Below are 22,943 nucleotides of genomic sequence, written 5' to 3'. Positions count from 1 at the left end.
TTCATAAAAATATAATTACACTTCGAAAAAGAACGTATAGAAATTAAATTCAGTGATTTTATCGTCGAGTTACTATAGCAGACTAGACACGTTACGTTTGCAGGTTAATAGGGGAGATGAGATTGTCAAATAGCAGGATGTTAACTAAAAAAGGGGAATACTATATTTGAAAATAAGTGCTAATGAATGTACTTGTATAACATAGAAACTTGTACTGTAGTGTTCATAACGCGGGTAGCAAATATTCTACAAAAACGACATCTAGTAAAATTTCATCATACTAAAAAATATTCTGTTTTTATAATTTATTTACTTTTTTAATTTTTTTTTATGTACGTACGAATTGCTAAAAAAAGAATAAACAATGCTATTTTCACACTAAAGAACACACCAGTTAATAAACAGATACACAGTTATTCCATACTAAAGGACAACAAACACGGCATCTCGTTTAATCCTTTCTAAAATGGGATAATTTATTCTAACGTATTCCAATGACGAAGGATTTTCGTTGTAAACTGTTAAAATAAACATTGGATGTAATATAACAACAATGTTTCTAAACCATTAGTATTACCTTCTGTTTCTACAATAAGATGTTTGTTTTTTTATCGAATTTCCGTGTGTTTCATAAATTATTACGTAAAATTATATTAAAAGCCGTTCTAAAATTAATAAAATATGTGTAACTAATTTTTCTTAATCTTAATCTTTTTACGCCGGCATACGATGATATAACATTTTGTAGATTGTAATAATCTTTTAGGTGATAAATTCTAGAGGAACGATTCTAATTTTCTGTATAACAAAATTAAACCATGCTGTTTTACATTGAAGCGAAACGGTGTAGATAAATAAAACCTTGTCATAATTGTTAAATATTCTATTAAGCTTACACAGACATTCATATCTTTTTAATCAGTTCTCAGGTTACATACATCTCATTATTTTTGAAGTCCAAAAATATAAATCATATGATATGAATCAATATTTAATAAATTTAGGAATTCAATCTTTTGTACTTGCTTTACCAGTTTTTTTTTTTTTTAATGAATATTTTTATAACTAAAAATATATTCATTAGTATGAAGAATTTTTGCAAACATAGGTTAAATAATTCAATCATAGGTTAAATACAAATAAAGGACAAAGAAGTTATTTTTTTTGAGAACACTCAAAAAACCGTGACAGAAATGTTTATTTTTCTTAATTTTAACCTAGAGGATCATTTGTATAGTTAAACAATAAAAACAGTGAAAAAAGTATGAATACTGATAAAAACCATTAATTAACAAATCAAGAATACTAACATGTAATACCCTACTAACGTGGATTTGTATGTGTATCTGTCTCTGTGTGCGCCCCTCACCCCGCACCCCGCAAAAAAAAAAAAAAAAAAAAAAAAAAAAAAAACCATAGCTTAGCACCGAATTTACTGATTACTAGCGGAAAATCCCGATTCGTTAGTACATGTCTCAAGGTATATATTATTATATATATATATATATATATATATATAATACAACACCTAACCTATAATACAATATATAAATTAATACAATAAATAATAAATTGTATGATATACGAACAAAAAAATAGTTTAGGTAAAAAACAGTTTCACAAAATGCCAAACAAATTCTGTTATTCTCAAAAATATTATGAAATACACTAAAGAGAAAAGAATATAATCAAAAAATTATGAAAAAAGATAACATCAAGGAACGGCTTTGAAAACGCAATATTCAGTTATACTTCAAAGATGACCTTTCTAACTATACGAAAATTATTCATCTCAAACGAAAACAAAAAAAATAGATAGCAAAACAATAAAAAGTAATGATAAATAAAACTATATTCAAATCGTAAATCCAATTGTAAATTCAATTTTTTTTTAAACGAAAGCATAGAAACGAGACAAAGAATACCACTTTTAAAAATAATTATCGAAGGAAAAAGTACTATTAAATTTATATATTGTATCGTTACTATACATTTTTTACAACAAAAAAACGTAGAAAATTTTTAGTATAATCTCCAAGCAATTTAACCAAATTACATTCTTTTAGTTAAAATTAAATTTCGTTTTAAAATACGTAATATATAACATTTATTATAATCCTACCCTACTAAAGGGCATTTGTATGTGGGTCTGTCTGTGTTTGTGTCCGTCTACCTTAGCTTAGCACCGGAATATACCGATCACTAGCGGAAAATTCCGATTCGTTTGTACATGTTTCGTGGTGGTCAGGTGTATACTTGTTACATTATTATATATCAATATATATGCGAAATATATATAGTAATAATATATTTTCTTTTTTTTATTTATGCGATTGTTTTTCTTCATAAAATAATGAAATATACCAAAAAGTAGGCACTGGAATATACCAATTACTAGCAGAAAATCCCTATTCGTTAGTACCAATTTCTAGAGTTAAATTTCTAATTTATCTTTCATTATATCAATTTTCATCGTTCAAAAAAAATTTTTTACACAAGAGGTAATCAATTTTGAATATCTAATAATCCCATTCCGAGACGCCGCCCGTCAACACAACCCGCCCGGAGAGCCTATCTGTGGAGGTGTGCCTACGGCACGCCTCTTTTCTCATCTCGAAAAAACATTAAAAAAAAAACGCTTCAATGCCTGCATATATAATATGTTGGCAGAACTGTGAATTATGAGCATGTATTACTGTGTGAGCTGGGTTTGAACTAAATGATTCAAATCAATCGAATGAATAATATTACAGAAATTACAGTTAAATTTACGTCAAGTAATTTAAAACAAATTAAAAAAATTTCTGTTTAATAATAATGGGCTTCCCGTGAGGACTGCGTGTGAGGGTAGATGGTGAGGTGATGCCAATACCTCATGTGAGGCTAGACTAATCATCACCATCAGCTAGTAACAAATGGGGTATCTCTGGGACACTGTTTCGGGAGATGCAATGGGGTGCTCTTACAATATTTATGCAAACATCCAATTTTCAAAATTCACACGGGGTATTTTTCAGTAGATTGAAGGATAACTTTTGCATGCATCAGGTACACTCTCGATGTAACAAGTACTGTCATTCGGAAATGTTGTTATATCTTCGCAATGGATCTTCCGATTTTCAAAATTCAAACAGGGAACATTTACTATATGGTATAAATAAAGTTTCTTTGTTTTGTCTTGCATCACGCGAGAAACAATCGAGCGATTGCTTTCAAATTTTCAGGATAACATTCATGTTATCCCTTGGAAGGTTTTAAGCGATAGACCAAGGGCCTAGCAAACTTTAAGGTTAATATATTAAAAATCTTCATATTTTCTTTGCCTCCAAGGAGGGTCAAGTTAGGAATTAAAGATTTCCTTATTATTAAGGAAAATAAAAATTAATCCTTTTACTTCATTACTATATTTCTGCCACCATGGCAAATAAATCAGTTACGAATTTTTCGATGTCCAAGATACGTGTACTTCGGTAATTTAGTTTCTTTTTCAGGTTTGAATTTTTTAATTGTTATTTATCAGTATTATTCTCACAACCACGAGAATAACAAACAGTGCGGTGTTCCAAAGGGCGGAGCCCTCTTAGTAGACGGGAATAGTGACCAAAGGGGGCCAAATTTTAATTCTTATTATCGGGCACAAAATTCCAACCAATCGTATTCTTTGTTTTTTACCCAATCATAAGGTGAAAATAATTCTTATCATTATCATACACAAAATTCCAACCAATCATATTAGTTATTATGTGATCAAAGAGGTGAAAATCGGATGGAGCCAAGTCCGGGCTGTATGGTTGGTGATCAAACACTTCCCAACGAAAACGCTGCAGGAGCTTCTTTGTTACAGCTGAAGTGTGCGACCGAGCATTGTCATGGATAAAGACAATGCCTGATGACAACATTCCTCTCCGCTTATTCTTATTCACCCACCATACAGCCTGGAATTGGCTCCATCCGATTTTCACCTCTTTGCTCACATGAAACGCTGCCTAGGAGGACATATCATTTTGGCAGACATCGAGCTGCAGACCAGTGTAGAAACATGGCTGAAAACACAGGCGGCTCCGTTCTATGACGAGGGTATTGGAAAGTTGATACCACGTTACGACAAATGTCTCAATCGGAGTGACGACTATGTAGAGAAATAGCGTAACTACGTAAGTACTTGTTACAAATAACAAATTTTTTGTTTACACTGTGGTTTTAATTTCGTGACCGATCGGACCTTGAAAAAAAGTAACCCTCGTATGTTATAAATTAATTAATAATTATTGAGAAAACAGTAATAATAATAAGTAATAATAATAAGAATGTTCGTTCAGGATAGTCTTTACTGAAATTATTAATTTTTTTAAAGAAAAAATATGCTATAATATTACCTAAACACATGATAAATAAAATATATTAGCTTGGATTATTAGAACCCCAATTAAAACAATCAGAAATTCATTTATGCAGATTAAAAAAATTGTTTTTTAAATTTCAAATTATCAAAACTTTTATTCTTTTTCTGCTGCATTTACAGATGATGTTTAACAAGCTAGATAGCCGTTATGTATTGCTTTAAAGGATGAAATGAAATGTGACATTTCATTGAAATGTAAAACATTTAAATTAAAAGGTAGCTAAAATTTCATTCAGGGTTATTACAGAAGTTTCTAATTAAAATATTTCTAATCGTTCTTGCGTGTCACTTATAAAAAAATAAATTATTATACAGATCAAGATAATGCACCAGTTGAATAGGTTTATGCGAAACGTAAAGAAATTATATTAAATCATATATTCTGAATTCCGTGTAAACTACACTTCAATCATATACACTGTACATTTTTTTTTGTTCTTTGGCAGTACAATGATGTATGAATCAACGATTTTCTTTAAACTTTCTGTAAATTAGTGATTATCAATATAGCTTAAATAAACACTACAATTATGAATTTTATTTGACATCATTAACAACTTTCTTAATTAAAAAAAATAAATATAATCGATGCATTGAAGCATAAAGCATTTTTACATAAAAATCTTATTCTCAAACGATTTTGTTTTCCTTAAAGAAAACCGCATTAAATTCAGTCAACTTCTTTACAGGTCCTGAAGCCACAAATATTCTAAAAATATAAACCGTTTTCACGTACATCATTGTGGTTAAAATTTATTTTTCATTAAAATTTATTGTTAAAAAGTATAATCTATATCCAATAGTATATATATAAAATATATATATATATATATATATATATATATATATATATATATATATATATATATATATATATATATATATATATAAATATATATATATATCTTTTTTAACCACTGGGACCACCATTAGGTATTGCTTTAGAGGATGAGATGAACGATTTACTAGCGTGTGTGAAAATGCCATGCCCGACCAGGATTCGAACCCGGGACCCCCCGATAAAAGGCCAAGACGCTACCATTCGCGTCACGGAGTCTTTGTAGGCTTACCTTTAAAAGAAAACAAACATGTAAAAATAATGATACATTCAATTACGAAATTTTTTTACCGATAACTTTTAAAGTTAACAATTCGGTATACAATTAAAATTAAAAATGGAGGTCAGTGTTACTTTATTACTAGGTTGATTTTTCTTTAATTTATAAATTTAATTAATTTATAACAATGCTTATGCTTTCTTAATCAACTTATTGAAATTTTTGTTGAAAAAACTAAAAAATTGTTAATTTTTGCCTGTTTAACCTTATATCCAACAAACGGGAAATGATTATTTTTTTTTTTTTATTAGTTTATGTCCTATTAACTACCTAAAAACTAAAATTTTTACGTTCTCCTCGCCTGATCTGTATGGTTTTTGGATAAACTATGTTTTGATATTATTCTCATCTAATTAATATTCAGGATTCGTAACTTTTAAAAATTACCCGGCATCCGTGGCAGCTTCTCGGCCTTTCATCCGGAGGTCCCGGGTTCGAATCCCGGTCAGGCATGGCATTTCCACACACTCTACAAATCTCTCATCTCATCCTCTGAAGCAGTATCTAACGGTGAAGCCGGAGGGTTAAAAAGAAAAGCAAAAGTTTTAAAAATTAAAAAAGCCTCCGGGAACCACAATCAGGTATTACTTCAGTGGATGAAATGAAATTATAATTTTTTAGCGTGTGAAAATGCTATGCCTGACCAGAATTCAAACCCAGGACCTCCGGATGAAATTCTGAGACGTTAACACTCGCGTCACGGATGCTGGCTAAGAAACCCCCTACTGCAAAATGAGATATCGATGATATATTGTATATGACATGCAAATGAGGTGTATTCTTGAACAGACCCAGTCCGACCATTCCTGAGAAGTGTGTTTAATTGAACTCCAACCACCAAAATATACCGGTATGCATGGTGTAGTATTCAAATCCGTATAAAAGCAACTAACTTTTACTAGGAATTGAACCTCAGAACCTTCGACTTCGAAAATCAGCTATTAAACAAGAACTGATTAGTGATTAGTTAACCACTAGATCAGCCCGCTAAATAATTTAAATCAATTTTTATTAAACAATATCATTTCATCTGCATCGTAAATAATGTTATTTTTAACAAACAAACCATTTTGGATTTTTTTTTAAATTTCTGAAAAATAGTTCCTTGTTTAATTAAATATTACTTGAAAATACGATGGTAAATCAAAAAGTAAAGAGAAATCTTGATTTTTCCAATCAGATATATGGCAGCAATGATTGTTCTGCTATAAGTCATAACTTCTATCAGCTGTTCATTAAAAGCACTGTTTCATTCTTAGTTATTTGCGTGTTTAAAAGTCTGTAAAATGAGTGCTTCTTTGTCTGATTGCACCAAGGAAGAAATGCGAGCAGTGATGCATTTCCTCAGTTCAGAAGGGTGAAACCAGCACGGCTTATTCGTCGAAAGCAGCAGAAATGTGGAGTTGTTTGAGTAGAAGCAAGATCTACGAATTGGGAATGATCGCTTTACTCTCCGAGATGAACGCGGCAAGGTAGGCTTCCACTTCAAAGACTAACGACAATATTGATGCGGTTAAACAAATGATTCTCGGTAAACGAATTATAGTTTATAACACTGCAAGTGAGTTGAATATAAGCCATGACTCAGCATTTTCAATCATCCATGATTCTTTAAACTTTCGTGCTCGCTGGGTTCCTTGTCAATTGACCAGTACCCACAAAGAGAATCGTTTGAAATTTCTTAAACTCATTTGTTAAGCGAATAACAATCGTTTATAAGACATCGGTCTATCACATGAACCCGAGAGTAGCGACAAAGTTTAGTTTGAAAACATCAATCTCTCACAGAAAAAAAGTTCAAAACTCAGATGTCTGCAGAAAAGGTGATGACGATATTCTGGGATATGGAAGGTTCACTACACCTAAAGGCCAATCAGTAAATAGTGGCAATTACTGTAAGCTATTGCGTTTATTGGAGCAAAAAATTAAATCCAAAAGACGTGGTAAACTTTCTAAAGGCGTAACTTTGCTTCAGGATAACACTCGACGTCATACGGCCAAAAAAAATCCTTTGCCTTCAAGTTCTCGTTTTTGAGCTGCTGGACCACTCTCCGCAGTCCGGACCTAACTCATAGCGATTTTCATCTTTCTGTTCTTTTAATGGGCCAGAAAGATGAAAATCGCTTGGAGTTTAAAAGAAGAGTTGTGAAGAAATCAATATCGATCTGATGAAGAGACCATAGAAGTGGGAAATATAATCCATGTATAATTTATGTAAGTACAAATAAATATACTGATTCTTTTAATTTCACTTTACTTTTTGATTTGCCCTCGTACATACTTCAAACCGAAAAACTATTTTTTTAAATCATCTAAATAGGTTGAGGACAAATTGAATATTAGAAATTATAGATATAGCTTAAAACAAATAGAAACTAGAATTGTGCGTTTTATTTGACATCATTAATAATTCTAGAAAAAAAAAATAGTTGATTCAATTCACTGAAGCATCAAGGCATTAGTGTAACGATACATAAAAATCTTCAACAGTTTTGTTGAAAGAAAACCGCATTTTTCGGTCTAATTCTTTACAATTCATAAAGCCACAAACATTAAAAAAAAGTAACAGAAATGTACTTTTTTAAATATATTCCTGTATGTTTAAAATATATTATTGTCACAAGTGAAATGCAATTTTTAATTATTTTTTTAACTAACGGTAGACATATTTATGTGATTAAAAAGTGAAGAGGTTGTAACTGGAAAAAATGAAGACAGTCTTCAATATTTTGTCGTAATTATTACAGCTTTGTTAAACTTCAAACCGATCCCTAAGCTAACAAATAAAACGATTTATTATAAGAAGAAAATACCACTATAATATCTATGTAAAAGAATGCTGCATTGATAATTTATAACAAAAGATATAAAAACGGAAAGACATCTGTAAATTATTATGCAAGGAAAGAATCGAATGGAATGAAAGAAAGCAGGCATGGAATTGTAAAATCGAATATAGGCTATTTCTTTGTTATATGCACTCGTAATATAAGACGGGAGGTAAAAATACAACAATAGAGCCCGATAAACCAGACGCTGTTGAACAAGACAGAAAATATTTGCAGTCAGTGGATCACAATTTCCGCTTTTATTCATTGTATGATATAAGAGAAAAAAAATTTATTTATAATTCAGTACTAGAATTTTATTTTTATGCAAAAAGTAAAAATAACTTTTAAATAAAATAACTCTCTAACCGCATAGGCTTTGTATAATTGGAGAATTTTTGAAATTTAATTCATAATTAGGTTATTCTGGTTCATTATTCTATGAATTTCAATGTTGGTATAAAAAAGTTACGTGAACAGATATACAAATATGCCTGAAATACACCAGACCAAATAAATCTGTAGTTATTTCCTCTTAAATTTATGATAATGATTAAAATTTTAATCGTAATTTATACTGACCCTAAATTCAAAAAAGAAAATTTTTCTAAAAATGTATTTATAGAAAAATTTATTGCATGAAAATTACACAGAACAAAAAAATTTCAAAAATAAGAAGCGATATCAGGAAATAAAAAATGAATACATTTCTCAATTAAAAAGAAAACATTTATTTATAGAGAAAATATATATACATGCAAAAACCCGGAATAGTAAATACATTTTGTAAATATTTTGTTTATATCCTCATTAATTACAACTTTAATAAAATGGACATCGAACGAATCGTCTCAATTATACAAAACTAATCAATAAAAATCTATCAAAATATAACTTTATTCGCAACTAATTATTATACTGGAATTGAGGGAACAGTTATGTATGATGCAGGAGGTGCTGAGCAGGCAATATATTCAGAAAATAAATACTAATAAAACAAAGGTCTGTAGTACATATGAACAGAATATGAATATAAATGGAAGCAAGATATAAGTAAATAAGAGTATACCTATTTAGGGAGTAAAATAACGAACTGCTTTTAATAGTAAAAGGAATCTGTTAACACTGGAAACAAGAAATAGACTTCTGAAGTGTTACATTTGGAGTGTAATTCTATACAGGTGTGAGACGTGGACGATGGGAGTAGAGGAGAAGACTGGAAGCTCTGGAAATGCGGTGTTATACGAAGTTACTGAAAGTGTGATGGATCGATAAAGATCAGTAATAAGAAATCTCGGGCAGAATTGGAGAATAAAGACGTTTAGGCAAGCAAAATATTGGATGTAATCCTTACATTTTAACTTCATAGTTTCTTAATTGGTCCCAGTTCGTAATGGTGTCTTCTTGATCACACGCAACGTAACGTATTTCTGCAAAGGATAGATACTAATTTTTTCGCAGGTATATAAAGCATTTTTGTATATTCCATGAAGTTTTGTTCTCCTTTAATAGCATAATATATTTTTCCCTTAGATTGCGTTTACAAAATTTTTTTAAAATTAATTACTTATGTATATATATTTAAATAACATGTTTGTGCGTGGGAATGTAACAATGGAGATTTGTGTGGCGTATGAAAAATCCCATGCTTGACCGGGATTCTAACACGAGATCTCTGAATCATATACCAAGACGGAAAGAATTAAAATGAATTTAAAATGAGCTAATCTATTTTTAATCCAAATATTATTACAAATGGACAAATAAACATTAATTTAAAACAGATTTATTTACATAATCCATTAAGTATCACTTTAAAAAAATCAAAATCTCAAAAACAAAATAAAAACTTACCGTTTATGCCTTTTAATTTTATTATTTCACAAGTGAAATACAATTAATATTTTTGTAGTTTTAATTAATGTGATTAAAAAGTGAAAAGCGTACGTTAAAAATTAATTACAAGTGAAAGATTTAGAATACCGTAAACATTATAACTTCAAAAAGATCTATTTTTCCTTTTTTATATTAATATTCTTCTCACTTTAGCTACTAAATAAACACGTACGTGACCACATGGACAAACATATCTGGTTAGGCTTATGTACGACTAAGTAGGTAAATTTGTTCGAAAAATATTATTCTTATTTTTAAAGCAAAAAAGGCTATGCAATTACCATAATGTACACAAGAAAATTTAAAAACAAAATAATTAAAAATAAGAAAACGTGCAACAGGTTTGTACATAAGATTCTGTGTTCGTTTTGCTACTAAAATCCTCAGGTTTCTAAAAATTCCTCAGATAAACAATGTAAAATTACAATTATTAAAATAAAGAAAAAAATATTACCATTACCAGCATCTAAAATTCTGATTATGTTTAATAAACAAATCAAATGATTTAAAAAATTAAATTCACATGATTAAAAAAGGAACTCTCATTGAATTTAAAAACTACTTAATTTGATTGGTTGAGATATGGCTACTATGATTATGTATTTTTTTAATCGATTAATTATTCGTAGAATGGTTTTTATTTAAAGTTATTTTAATTCGTAGATAATTGTGTACGTGTTACTACAATTATATAAATAACTCCCGAGAATACATACAATGATTACGTGAAAAGTTTAAAAAACATGTATTACAATGATTTTTTATATTATAGGAAAGTCTAAGGATATCTAAAAAAACTAATTAAATCTTTCAAAATTATCCTTTAATGGATTTAAATTAAAATATTTTTTTTTCCTATAAATATAAACCAAGTATAAGACTTATTTGAAGTAAATAATCAACATACTATCTGATTTATCAATTTACATTAATTTTCAAAACAAAAAAACAACAATTGAAAAAAAAGCAAGCTATCCCAAAATAATATCCAAATAATTATTTTATTACTTTAGATGTTATTTTGTAACGAAAAATAATTATTTTATTTTACATGTTAATAATGAACAATTAAAAATTACTTAAAATATTGCATTGTTCATTAAACATTTTGTTCGAATACATAAAATCTAAGCTACCAACCTAAACTGGTCATATATCTTTCTTAAAGGTTAATAAATAGATTTTTTAATCGTTGAACAGAAGACAAAAACCTGTAATTAAAAATTTTCTTACAGAATGATTCAGATTTTTAATTGGAAATATGATTAAAGGCAAAAGCTTTTATATATACGTAGATTTATTTCATCCTCTTACAATTAACTTTTAGTTATGAATTTATCTTAAAAAATATTATCGCAATAGATATAAAAATGAATTTAATCATCACCTTTATAATACACTTTTACACTACCTCATTTCAACTTTATATAAAACTAGTGTCCCTGTCGCGGCTACGCCCGCGCTGTACGGTTACTTGCGTTTCCCATCGCGATCAGGGGATGTTTGGCCGTGAGAAAAACAATGATAAATGAAAATTAAAGCATCATCAATTCATAAAAACAATCAGTGCATATTAATTTCTTCAGAGCAACAGTTTGATCAGTATGGGATACATTAACAAGTTTTTAGATTTCCCGTCGCGGCTTCGTTCGCGAAATACATAATCAGAATTATAAACATAAATTACCATCACAATGTTACCAAATCTCATAAAGATTGATTCAATAGCGGAAGCATAAAACGAAAAATGTAAAAAAAACAATTTGTTTTTTCATTCCATAAAATATTAAAATTCAAAAAACCCGAAACTGGTTTTTAGATTTTTTCTGAATACAATTTGAAAGCCCAAATCAAGCGAATATAGTCAAGGAAATTTGCAACCATTTTCAAAATTTTTTACCTTTCTTCACCTCTCCAAGTCGAATTTAAAAAAAATCTAGAAATTGATTTTTAGATATCAAATGAAGTTTACATACACCAAAAATTGATATCTTTATTTATTACCAAGAAATTAAAAAAAATAGCTGGGTTTCAAAAAATTGTTATTAAAAAATTTTAACCCTTTAAACTCGAAATTTCAAAAAATAATTTCTTAGTGTACACTTACACTATAAGAAGAACGTTTTGTCAAATTTTCATTAATTTAACTTCCGTATTTTTGTTGGGTGTTGAATATGAATACTCACGACGTTTTCTTTTTTATATGTATATATATATTATAAAGATAGTTTTCATATTTTGTAATTAAATAATTTTAATTCTGAAAAGTTAATTTAATTTAAGATTGCTGCTACTTTACTGTTGGTTAGATAATGTACCTTCTTAATGTAATCAAGTTAATTTATATGCACTTAGGAAGTGTGCTGCGCTGAGCGTCTTCTCTGAACTTATAATTTTACTTTGTATAAAAGAAAATCTTTTACTTATATAACAGCTTGGTTAATGTATAAGCAGAATTAAGTCGAGATGAATTTTTTATTAACCTTATTATAGCTTAAAAAGTGTGACATAAATTATTATTTATTAACAATTATTTATATAAAATAATTTAGAAAAACGATAAAAGAAATTTTAATAAAGATGAAGTTGATATAAAAAAATTAACAATTTTTACAATACATTTCACTGATCTTTTTTTCTCTAAAATTAGAAATTAATTTTAGCGCCTTCTTAAAACTTTTTACAGAATAGCTAAGACTACCAAATACAACGATTTTTTATCACTTATATATGAAATTTTAATTATTACAAATAGGACGAAAATGAGAGTTCCTGAAGATGAAACTTAATTCCGAAAGCGATTGAACGCTTCGAATTAAATTGTTAGTAAGCGCTTTTTGTATATCAACTTTAATTTTACAGAAGTCTATATGAAATTGTATTTTAAAATAACTTCTTTGTATGATAAATAACTATATTTCGCATTCAATAAATCAAAGTAACGCTTTTATGACAACATAATTTTTTAAGTTAATAAATTATTTTTTGATTAAATTAAAATAAATCTTTTTTTAAATAAAGAACTGGTTAAAAAAATAATTGTAAAAACAATACAATATTTTTTTAATAATAATTGAGGAATTTTGTATTCACAACTAATATATGCACATAAAGAATAATAATTATAGGGTATAATTCTATTAACTTTATATAGACTAACTAAAACTGTAACAATACGTTCTAACAAAGCCGTGTTAAAGTCAATACGCGTGACTGGAATTCAGTTTTATAATTCTTACTAAATAGTTTTCTTCAAAAATAATAATTAGTACAGCTAAACTACTAAATAATACAGGTTAAAGGACTCCTTTTACTTAATATAGACAAGAAAACAGATGTAATATTCATTTTTTTAATTTAGTATTGACTGTAAAATTTCGCATACTTCTTTTTAAAAACAGGAAAAACTTTATGACGTTTAAAACCACTATTTTTCGACTGATAGATAACTGAGGGTACGCAAGATGGAATTTACCTAGTTTCAATAATAAGGTGGAAAAAATCTTTGAAGTTATTTTTTTTTTTACTTCTCACTGGAAAACTTTAAAAATTGTTTTTAACATTATAAATAAATATAAAAAAAATTATTTAAGTTAAAAAGTTTATTTTATAAAATATTTTATGACAAGTACCATAAGAAATAATATTTTATTAACAAAATGATTATTACCTCGTAGACGAGCGTGTCTATTAATCAAAGAAGATACACGTCCAAACAGAACAACGGCTCAGGGTGTAATGAGGATGCTGCTATTGATCACAGTTGGAGCCGTCTGCGCAGAATCCTATTGCGCATAACAACAAACCCCCTCCAACTACCCGACCGACCCGACATCACACACACTCTACACTCATTCCATCCAGATAGTCACCCCAATCTCATCTCGGCTCATTTACGGACGCGACAACGCTACACTGCCTTCCCGCTTCTCTTTTAACTACTTTTTAAAAATTTAAACTGCTAACGATGGTTTCAGTCCGAGCTCAATGCTTCTTCATTTATTTTCTCTTATAAAACAACTTCAGCTTTTTCTGCTCTCACCTTTTTCTATACGCCTTTTTCATTACCTTCTTTATACTATAGACATTTTTTTGCGTTTTGTAAAAGTCGCTCGTTAAGGAATGAATTTTCAGCATTCCAGCAAAAGGAATCGGTAAATATATAATTTTTAAAAAAAATGAATAATGATTATTATTATTTTCTTTAAAAAATATACCGAACCATTAATTTGTTAAATCATAAGAAACTTTCAACAATAAATTTCAGTTTTGTTTATTACTAAATAAAAATTAATACATACTAAGTCAAGCTACGAAAATTTTAGGAATATTATACTACAATCCTGATTTTGAAACGGGCATTTTTATAACAAAAAGAAATTATTCTATTATTTAAATATATGTCTACATATATACAGAACATACAATATAATATATATATACATTACAATAACAAAACAGAGCAATTATGATGTTTATTACTGCAAGTTCTGCTAGCCGCCATCAGGCCCGCACTGGATGACCGGAACGCATCCCCAGAGGGCGATCGCAAAAAAAGTATCGTTTTTTTACATTTCTCGACGTTTCACAACCCAGTTCCTACGTGTTAGCGCATTTAAAGCTATTTTTAATTAAATTTTGTAAGAGATTAGTGTATATACGATATTTCACTCCACATATTTATTGCCACATATTTACTTTATCAATTTCTTGGGTTGGGAAGATATGAGTTCAATTTTCTCAAAATTTTGTAAACATAACCTCATTTTATGTTAGGCTTCGTCTTCCCCAAAAATCGAAAAAAGACTATTTTTCTATTCATTGCATATTTTTTAACTGACTTATTTTTATATCTTCCTAGGCACAATAGAAGTGCAAAAGACAAAAAAAAAACCTTTGGCAATTGGAGAGATGATCAAAATTTAAAAATATCGTTTTCTTCTAATTTAAACGTTTTTTACTTCCTTGTACGACAAGGAAGTATTGCAATCGCGAAAAATTATGGTTTTCAGATTTCAACGGAAATATCCATTTTGACAAGTTTTGCCGTGACGTCTGTATGTATGCAAGTATGTTCATATATGTCTCGCATAACTCAAAAACGATTAGCCGTAGGATGTTAAAATTTTGGATTTAAAACTGTTGTTAACATCTAGTTGTGCACCTCCCCTTTTAAATTTTCGCCGACACCTGGAGAACCAATTTACTCAATACCTACCTCCTACCACGAACGACGACCATACAACCGAGGTGAAGTCCTCCCTCGCAGACTATTTATAGCACAGGTGGAGGAAGCCTCACTAGAAATAGACTAAGTCACTGAGGCGGAAGTTTCCGCAGCAGTCAAAGCCATAAGCCATGACAAGGCTCCGGGTGTCGACTGGATCGGTGCCTGCGCATTCCGGAATATTCCACCCGCTCTTATAGCGACCATAACCACAATATTCACGTCAATTTTGTACGTTGGGTATTTTACAAATTCCTGGAAAATTGCAGGTTTGGGTATGTCTACTCAAACCTGGGTAAAGTTTACTCTTTTCCTAGAATTACAGGCCGATGTCCTTATTACTAGTGTTATCAAACCTATTCGAAAGGATTTTCCTGGAGAGACTTAGGGGACACTTGGGAAAAGAGTTGCGATCTGAGGAAAAAGGGTTTAGGGAGAACACTCGACGACCCTCCAACTGTTTAAAATAATCGACAGACTTGTCGCAGGCCTGAATAGAAAATCAGTAACTGCAGCCGATGTGGCTAAAGCCTTTGACAAAGTTTGGCATAGCGGCTTGCTATATAAACTCGCGCATACGTCGATTCCCTGTCGCTATGTCAAACTGATACGGTCTTATTTACTAGACCGACAATTTGTTGTACGCGCAGGGGGAACAATCTCCTCCATCAGAGACATAGCCGCTGGAGTCTTCCAAGGAGAAGTTTTTTTCGCCGTTCTTGTACACGGCCTATGTCAACGATATGCCGCTGTCGGAAGGAGTCAAAACAGTTCTATATGCAGACGATACGGCATATTATTATGAATCTAGAAGTTTAGACTACGCGATGGAGAGACTCCAAAGGCAATTAGATCTAGTAGAGCCGTGGCTCGATTAGTGGAGATTCAAGGTCAACGGTGAAAAATTGGTGGCCGTGATGTACACATACAAGATACGTGCTCCAGCCAGGCAGCTGGAAATTTCAGGAGAGAAAATCCCCTTTGGGAAAACAATCAAGTACCTGGGAGAAATCCTGTATAAACGGCTTACCTTAGGAGAACATGCTAAATATGTGGCCCAAAGGGCAAAAGCCATCAGGGTTTCACTAAACACAGTAATGAACAGTGACAGCACATATTCACTGGCGACCAAACTGCTCACTTTTCGTCCTGCCGATTCTAACATATGCTTAACCGGCATGGGGAGCTTTGTTGAATTCCACGCTTCAAAAGAAATTAGAAATCGTCCAAAGCATAGCGATGCGGACGATATTTGGATCACCGTGGTTCGTTAGAAACGCCACTCTTCGCCACGATGCGAGACTACAAACCGATGCAGACTGTTCGGAAGAGCGGCCTTGTCCGAACACGGCCATCTTCGGAACATCTGACGAGAAGACCCTACTCCACAGAGAATGTAAGAAAAGGCCTCATGCCGAATTATACGAACCACCTTGAAAAGGCGGTACGGGGGGTCGAAAAATGACAAACCAGGCTTTGGAGCCTCTATATCGTGTAACCTATAAATGAAAACCGCGCGAAAATTCCGGCCACTATAAAAACCTATACAACACCCCACACTGTCCCACGAAGGACCACAATTTAATTAAGTCAGCACATATGACTCCCTCAGGAGAAGGGGGGACTCCCCTCCAAATAATTAGGACCGCGATAGGCGTATTCCTGCTAGCCCGTAAACCGAAAGGACTTCTGCGATCGGACTGAAGGGGGAATCACGCCGGGAGTACGAGGCTCAAAAGCTTAGTCTCCCACGGTCAGACCCAGTAAATAAATTTCACGCTAGTTCATACGGATAGGAACGTAAATTAACAAATCCGTCCATAAATAAAACTTTAAATTTATAACCGCCACTAAATAACCCATAAAACCCGCCCGATAATAGAAAGGTGCAACAGCAAGGGACATTGTCCAGGTTCTGCGATGTGTAGGGAGAAATATTGAAACTCCCGCCATTCTTGCGTTCCGTTCCGTTACTGTTCTAATTACACTTCTATTTTTGTTATTCTCCGAAATACTTCTCAATTTTTCTCTTTATCTGTAAATGTTTCACACCCGTTCAGAAATACATTTCATATATAACTCTGCACAAAACACTTCTTCAAATCTAACTACATCTTATTACATTAAAACTGCTCCTGCTTTTATTTTAAGACTATTGGTTTTTGTTTACGATAGCTTTTATATGTTTTTTGCTGGAATTTTCTACTTACACGGTAAGTTAGTACCATTACTGCTTTAGTCGTTCAATTTGTCCTTCTTTTGAGCAGACATTAATTCGCTTGTTTTCTCCGATCCTATTACCGGGTATATGCTTAAATCAAAAATTACTCTCTAATTCATAATTTAATAATTTATGTGTATTTGATATTTGCATCTATTTAATTATACATACCACTTTTTTTAAAATTATTTATTTAATTTGTTTATTCATAGTTAAATCAATTAGGTTATAAATTATAATTGTGTATATTATATAATTATATTTATCATCAGATAATAACATTTTTATACTCCTCTCTTTTTACGAAATGTAGGTATTAGATGAACATTTTGTACAACGTTACACGTAAACTTGTCAAAATTACAATCGGTGCAAAAATTATAATCAAGTAGTATAAAATTATAATCAAGCAATGCGAAAATTTGCCTTGCGTTCAATATTACGTAAGCAGACATTTATAGATAAATCCAGAAACAAGCAATCAAGAGATAAAATTTGATCAACGTTTTAAACTATACTATTTAAACTAATTAATGTTTTCTCGACTTTCAACGGATGTAGATTAGAAACAACAGCATTGTTGAACAAAGAAGATAACAATATAACAGGAAGATTATACCTAACGGCAGTTAAGTTTCCTCTGTTAACGAAATAGTCTGTAGTTTTAACGCTTGTAACGCAAGCTATATCTAGCAGGCAGTAGAAAAGGCAGTTTTAAAGCAGTTGGAAGGTTAGTTTTAAGGTAAATGGGTCTGTTATACTTTCCATGTATAATACAGTATAAAGGCTATGGGCAGTAAAGCAGTAAAGTGATACTACGAGCAACAATTTTGAACTCCCATATGGATCACTAATACCAACACGATTTTATCGTCATTTAAATATATATATATAGAGACATACAAATCCAGCAGAGACCTTGTATTACGATCATATCCTTAGTAACCTATTTTTTTATGTCTTTATTCACTACAAAAAATTCTCTCAAAAACTTATTCTACAAAATATTACATCAAAAGGACAATTTTAAAATTATTCATTTATTTTATTTTCATACGAGGTCCTTATTACCTAAGCAGGGTTTATCAGAGATTCACGCCTAATTTTAAAGGAATTCTATTCTTATAAATAAAAATAGAAATTATTTGTCCCATATTTTTTTATAATATTTGTAGATCTTGAATTAATTAATTACTTCATGAATACTTTTTTATTCATATATTTTAATAAAAGAAAGATTAAAAAAAAAGACTTTATTGGTTTATTTAAAACTAGCGTACCCCGTCGCGACTTCGCCCACAATATAGATGTAGCTTCACTCGCAATGCTTTTTTAATATCAAACTTATTTTTTATAAATAAAAAATATTTAATGAACAATATTATCTTTAGATTTTCATTTAATCCTGATAAAACGGTAATAAAAATTTTTATGAAAAATACTGAAGGAATATGCGATAAACAATGAATTGTTGCCCAAAACTAAATAAAGGAAAACAAAAAAAGGAAGATAAGAAAATTGAAAAATATTTGCAAGACCAATCCATTTTATGAATGAATTAAAATAATTCAATATAAAAGTCCAATAAAGATAAACAAAAAATGTATTACAATCCCAAATCTAGCATCCCCATCGCGGCTTCTCCCGTGCTCTATGGTTGCTTGCGCTTCCCGTCACGATCAGAGGGTCATGACTCGCTTCGTTTTCCCTTCCCGTTTTCTCCTGTTTCCCTTTCATTCTCCCGTTTCTCTTTCCGTTACTTCCCTTTCCTCTTGCTCTTCCCTCATATCCCTTTCCCCTTCCTATTTCCTCTTTTCTTTTTTCTCTTTTCCATTTCCTTTTTCCCGTTATCCCCTTTTTATTTTCCCCCTTTTTCCCTTTTTACCCTCTTCCCTTTTCCCTTTTCCGATTTTTCCCTTTTGCCCTTCTTCCCCGATTTTCGATTCCAATTGGTTTTCGATAAATTTCGGTATAGGTTCATTTTGCCCCTAAGTAGAAATCATGGTAAAATTCTGTGTTATTCCTAATTTAAAAACAAAGCCTTTTCCGGACACATCCCTTTTCCTTTCCTAATTCCTCTTTCCTCTTCTTTTTTCTCTTTTCCCTTTCCATTTCCTTTTCCCCGTTTCCCCTTTTTTTATTTTTTTCATTTTCCTCTTCTACTTTTTTTACCCTCTTCCCTCTTCCCTTTTACTTTTTTCGGTTTTTTCCTATTTCCCTTTTCCGATTTTCCCTTCTTCACCGGTTTTCGATTCCAGTTAATTTTCGGTGAATTTCGGTATAAATTTTTGTCGCAAAGAAAGTCATGGTAAAATTCTTTGTTATTCCTAATTTAAAAACAAAGCCTTTTCCGAACCCATGTTTGTTATGAACTTTTTTCATTATTTTAAACACAGAATTACAGCTGTAACATTTAACTGCGTTCTTCTGGAGCATCACACACACTCATTCTATCGCTCTGCGCGCGCACCCGATGTATCTGTCTAATATTACTTATTTGACAGATATAATGAATCACTTCATTTCCATGCTTTACCTACGCTTTTAATCTCAACCAATTTTTTTGCATCTGCCATCTTCAATTATTTGCTTTACATATTCTAATTTTTTAATTCCATTTTAATATAATTTTTTATTTTAAATTTAATTTAATTTAATTTTATTTAATTTTTAATTTTAATTAAATTTATTTAATCCCCTTCCTCTTCCCAATTTCCCTTTCCCCATCTTCCTATAATAGGTACTACCTATAATATTACCTATGATAGTTTTGGTTGTACGTTGATTATGAGTCAGTGAATCAGTCAGGACATTCTCTTTTATAGAACAGATGAGATAACTGGGGATTTTCCTAGTGTTATAAATGTTAATTACATTATTTAATATTACGTTTTTTTAGATACATAAAAAACAAACGGTGAATAACAAAAAGACACTAATTTAAGAATTAATAACAATAAAAAAAAATTATAGAAATGAATCTTTAAGTCAACACAACACATCTATCATAAAAAAATTGTAATATGAAAAAAATTATTTAGAAGAAGATGCAATACCCTTTTTGCTAATAATGGAATTGTGTAATCAGAAATAGTTGTAAGTGATTAAAAAAAAAATTAATAATTTTAAGTTAATTTTAAAAATTAATAAAGAAAGAAAGCAATAAAAGTATTAATAAAAATCCTTTGACTCCAGAATGTAAACGACAGCTTTTAATTTCATTTTAGATCAAACAAAGAATATTATCAATAATTATACAGTCATATCTACAGAATGAACAAGGATAAAATTACAAAGTATAGCGACCATACATTGCCTATTAAATACATACGCCTATTAAATTACATACACTCATTTTTTGCTATACTCATTTAAACTTATTTCATTTGAAAGTGAATACAATCCTCCAATTTTTTAATTAAGTGGAGAGTCACATTTATTAAAGATAGGAAAATAAAAATGAATTGGTTAAAAAAAAAAATAAAGAAAGTTTATGTAAAATAGGAATTAAAAAAGAAGAAATATACAACAAAGATCTTTTCAGAAAAAAAACTGAAGGAATTCCAGAATGAAATAAATAATAAAATAAAATGGACAGAGTAAACACAGCAAAAGGATGAAAATCTGCTAGGAAAAGAGAAAACAGTCCAAACTGAATTCATTTTGTTTATAAGGGGCTACATTATTTTGACATTTAAATCAGGATGTTAGTATACTTGAACAGATTCCCGTAAAACTTAAGAACCGTTGAACCGTTCTGAATAATTCTTTTATCAGTGTTTTATTGATCTTTGGAAATAATTTTAGGATGTCAATTTATCCAGATAACATCATTACTGGGTGAGTAGTAAAAACATAAGCAGAAAACCTTGACGCTTGACATCACCACGTTTCATATAAGAATATTTCGAGTTAATTTCTATAAAAAAATAAATATAAATGATTCCGTTTAAGAAATTCAATAAAAAAATGAACTTTTATTTCGTTGTTTACTCAAAAAAATCATGTAAATTGTTTTCGAGATAAGCAATTTAATAGAAAACTTTATTGTACTATGATTTCTGTTAATAAGCGAGTAATATAGATTTTAGTATCGAGGCTGTGACCATGTTACTTCATAAATAAAGTACTTATAAATAAAGTAATTATGAGATTCCATTTTATTTTTACTTTATCTTGATATTCGGTATAAAAATAAAAACTTCTATTTCAATGGCTTTGTTTAATTAAATTTGTCTCCGTTAACTTGTTTTACAGTTTGTATGGGATTATTTATGAATCACGTAACCTAGTTTTAACGAAAAGTTGAAGAAAGAACTTATTTTAATCGAAATCATAGCAATAACTGCCTATTTCTCTGCTGGAAATATTTATCGGTGGACTAACCGTTATTGATTAAAGATAAATTTTAGGTTTTACTCGCTTTCAATATAAGAAAAATCTGATGTGGACATCACATGACTTCCTTGTACGCCTATTAAATTACATATACACATTTTTTGCTATACTCATTTAAACTTATTTCATTTGAAAGTGAATACAATCCTCCAATTTTTTAAATTAAGTGGACAGTTACAAAATTTTATTGTGATGAACACCAGATGTATCACATTTTTTTTTTTTGTGGTATCCTTAGCATTTTATATTAGTTTATATATTAATTTTATTACACATCCCTCAAATAATTTATATGCAGTAATTGAGAACGTGTCGAACCCGTAACAATGCACATATCGGTTCGAATCTGATTTAAAATATATATACTTTATTTTAAAATTTAAATATACTGATTTATTAATAATTATTAACCTCTGTAAAAATTTGTGAATTAAAATGAAAAGTACAAAAAATTTTATTTCACTAATAACTTCTAATTTTTTAAGTCAATATAATAATCAAATTAGTTTACGAAGCAGACCAGGCAGCCAGACCTTACCGAAGGCCTACTGGACGTCCAGAAAAGCAGATGAACAATAAGTTTTGTCTTCCAAGCACCTGGTGACAATATGAAAAATCCGCGGAAGCCGAACTGATGATCAAGAATAACCTTATCCGTGTTTTATAATAGGCCGCAATCTCCGAAGAAATAGCCTCTCAAATACTTTAGACATAATAGGTAACAAGCTTATGAGCCTGTACAAAGATACATCAAGCACTGGTTTACCCGGCTTAGGGACCATCGTTATTTGCGATACCTTCCACTCCAACGGATAGCACATTATACGAAGGATATCACTGAATAGTTGTGTCA

The 22,943-nt window shown here is 30.3% G+C and overlaps 1 protein-coding gene across 2 annotated transcripts in view; it reads right to left on the bottom strand.

Moving 5' to 3' along the window:
* LOC142328908 (uncharacterized) overlaps nt 1-14,022 on the bottom strand; it is a 411,591-nt gene extending 397,569 nt beyond the window's left edge. The window contains exon 1 of one of the 2 annotated variants that reach the window (XM_075373051.1): nt 13,915-14,022. The gene's annotated coding sequence lies outside the window, so the exon portion shown is untranslated. The remainder of the gene's footprint in view (nt 1-13,914) is intronic. The other variant, XM_075373053.1, reaches the window with a different exon arrangement.
* Nucleotides 14,023-22,943: the final 8,921 nt, after the last annotated feature.

Source organism: Lycorma delicatula, chromosome 8 (assembly GCF_047948215.1).
Source record: "Lycorma delicatula isolate Av1 chromosome 8, ASM4794821v1, whole genome shotgun sequence".
NCBI classification, from domain to species: Eukaryota; Metazoa; Arthropoda; class Insecta; order Hemiptera; family Fulgoridae; genus Lycorma; species Lycorma delicatula.
Note: the sequence above shows the minus strand (reverse complement) of the source record. Positions and strands in the feature narration are given on the sequence as shown.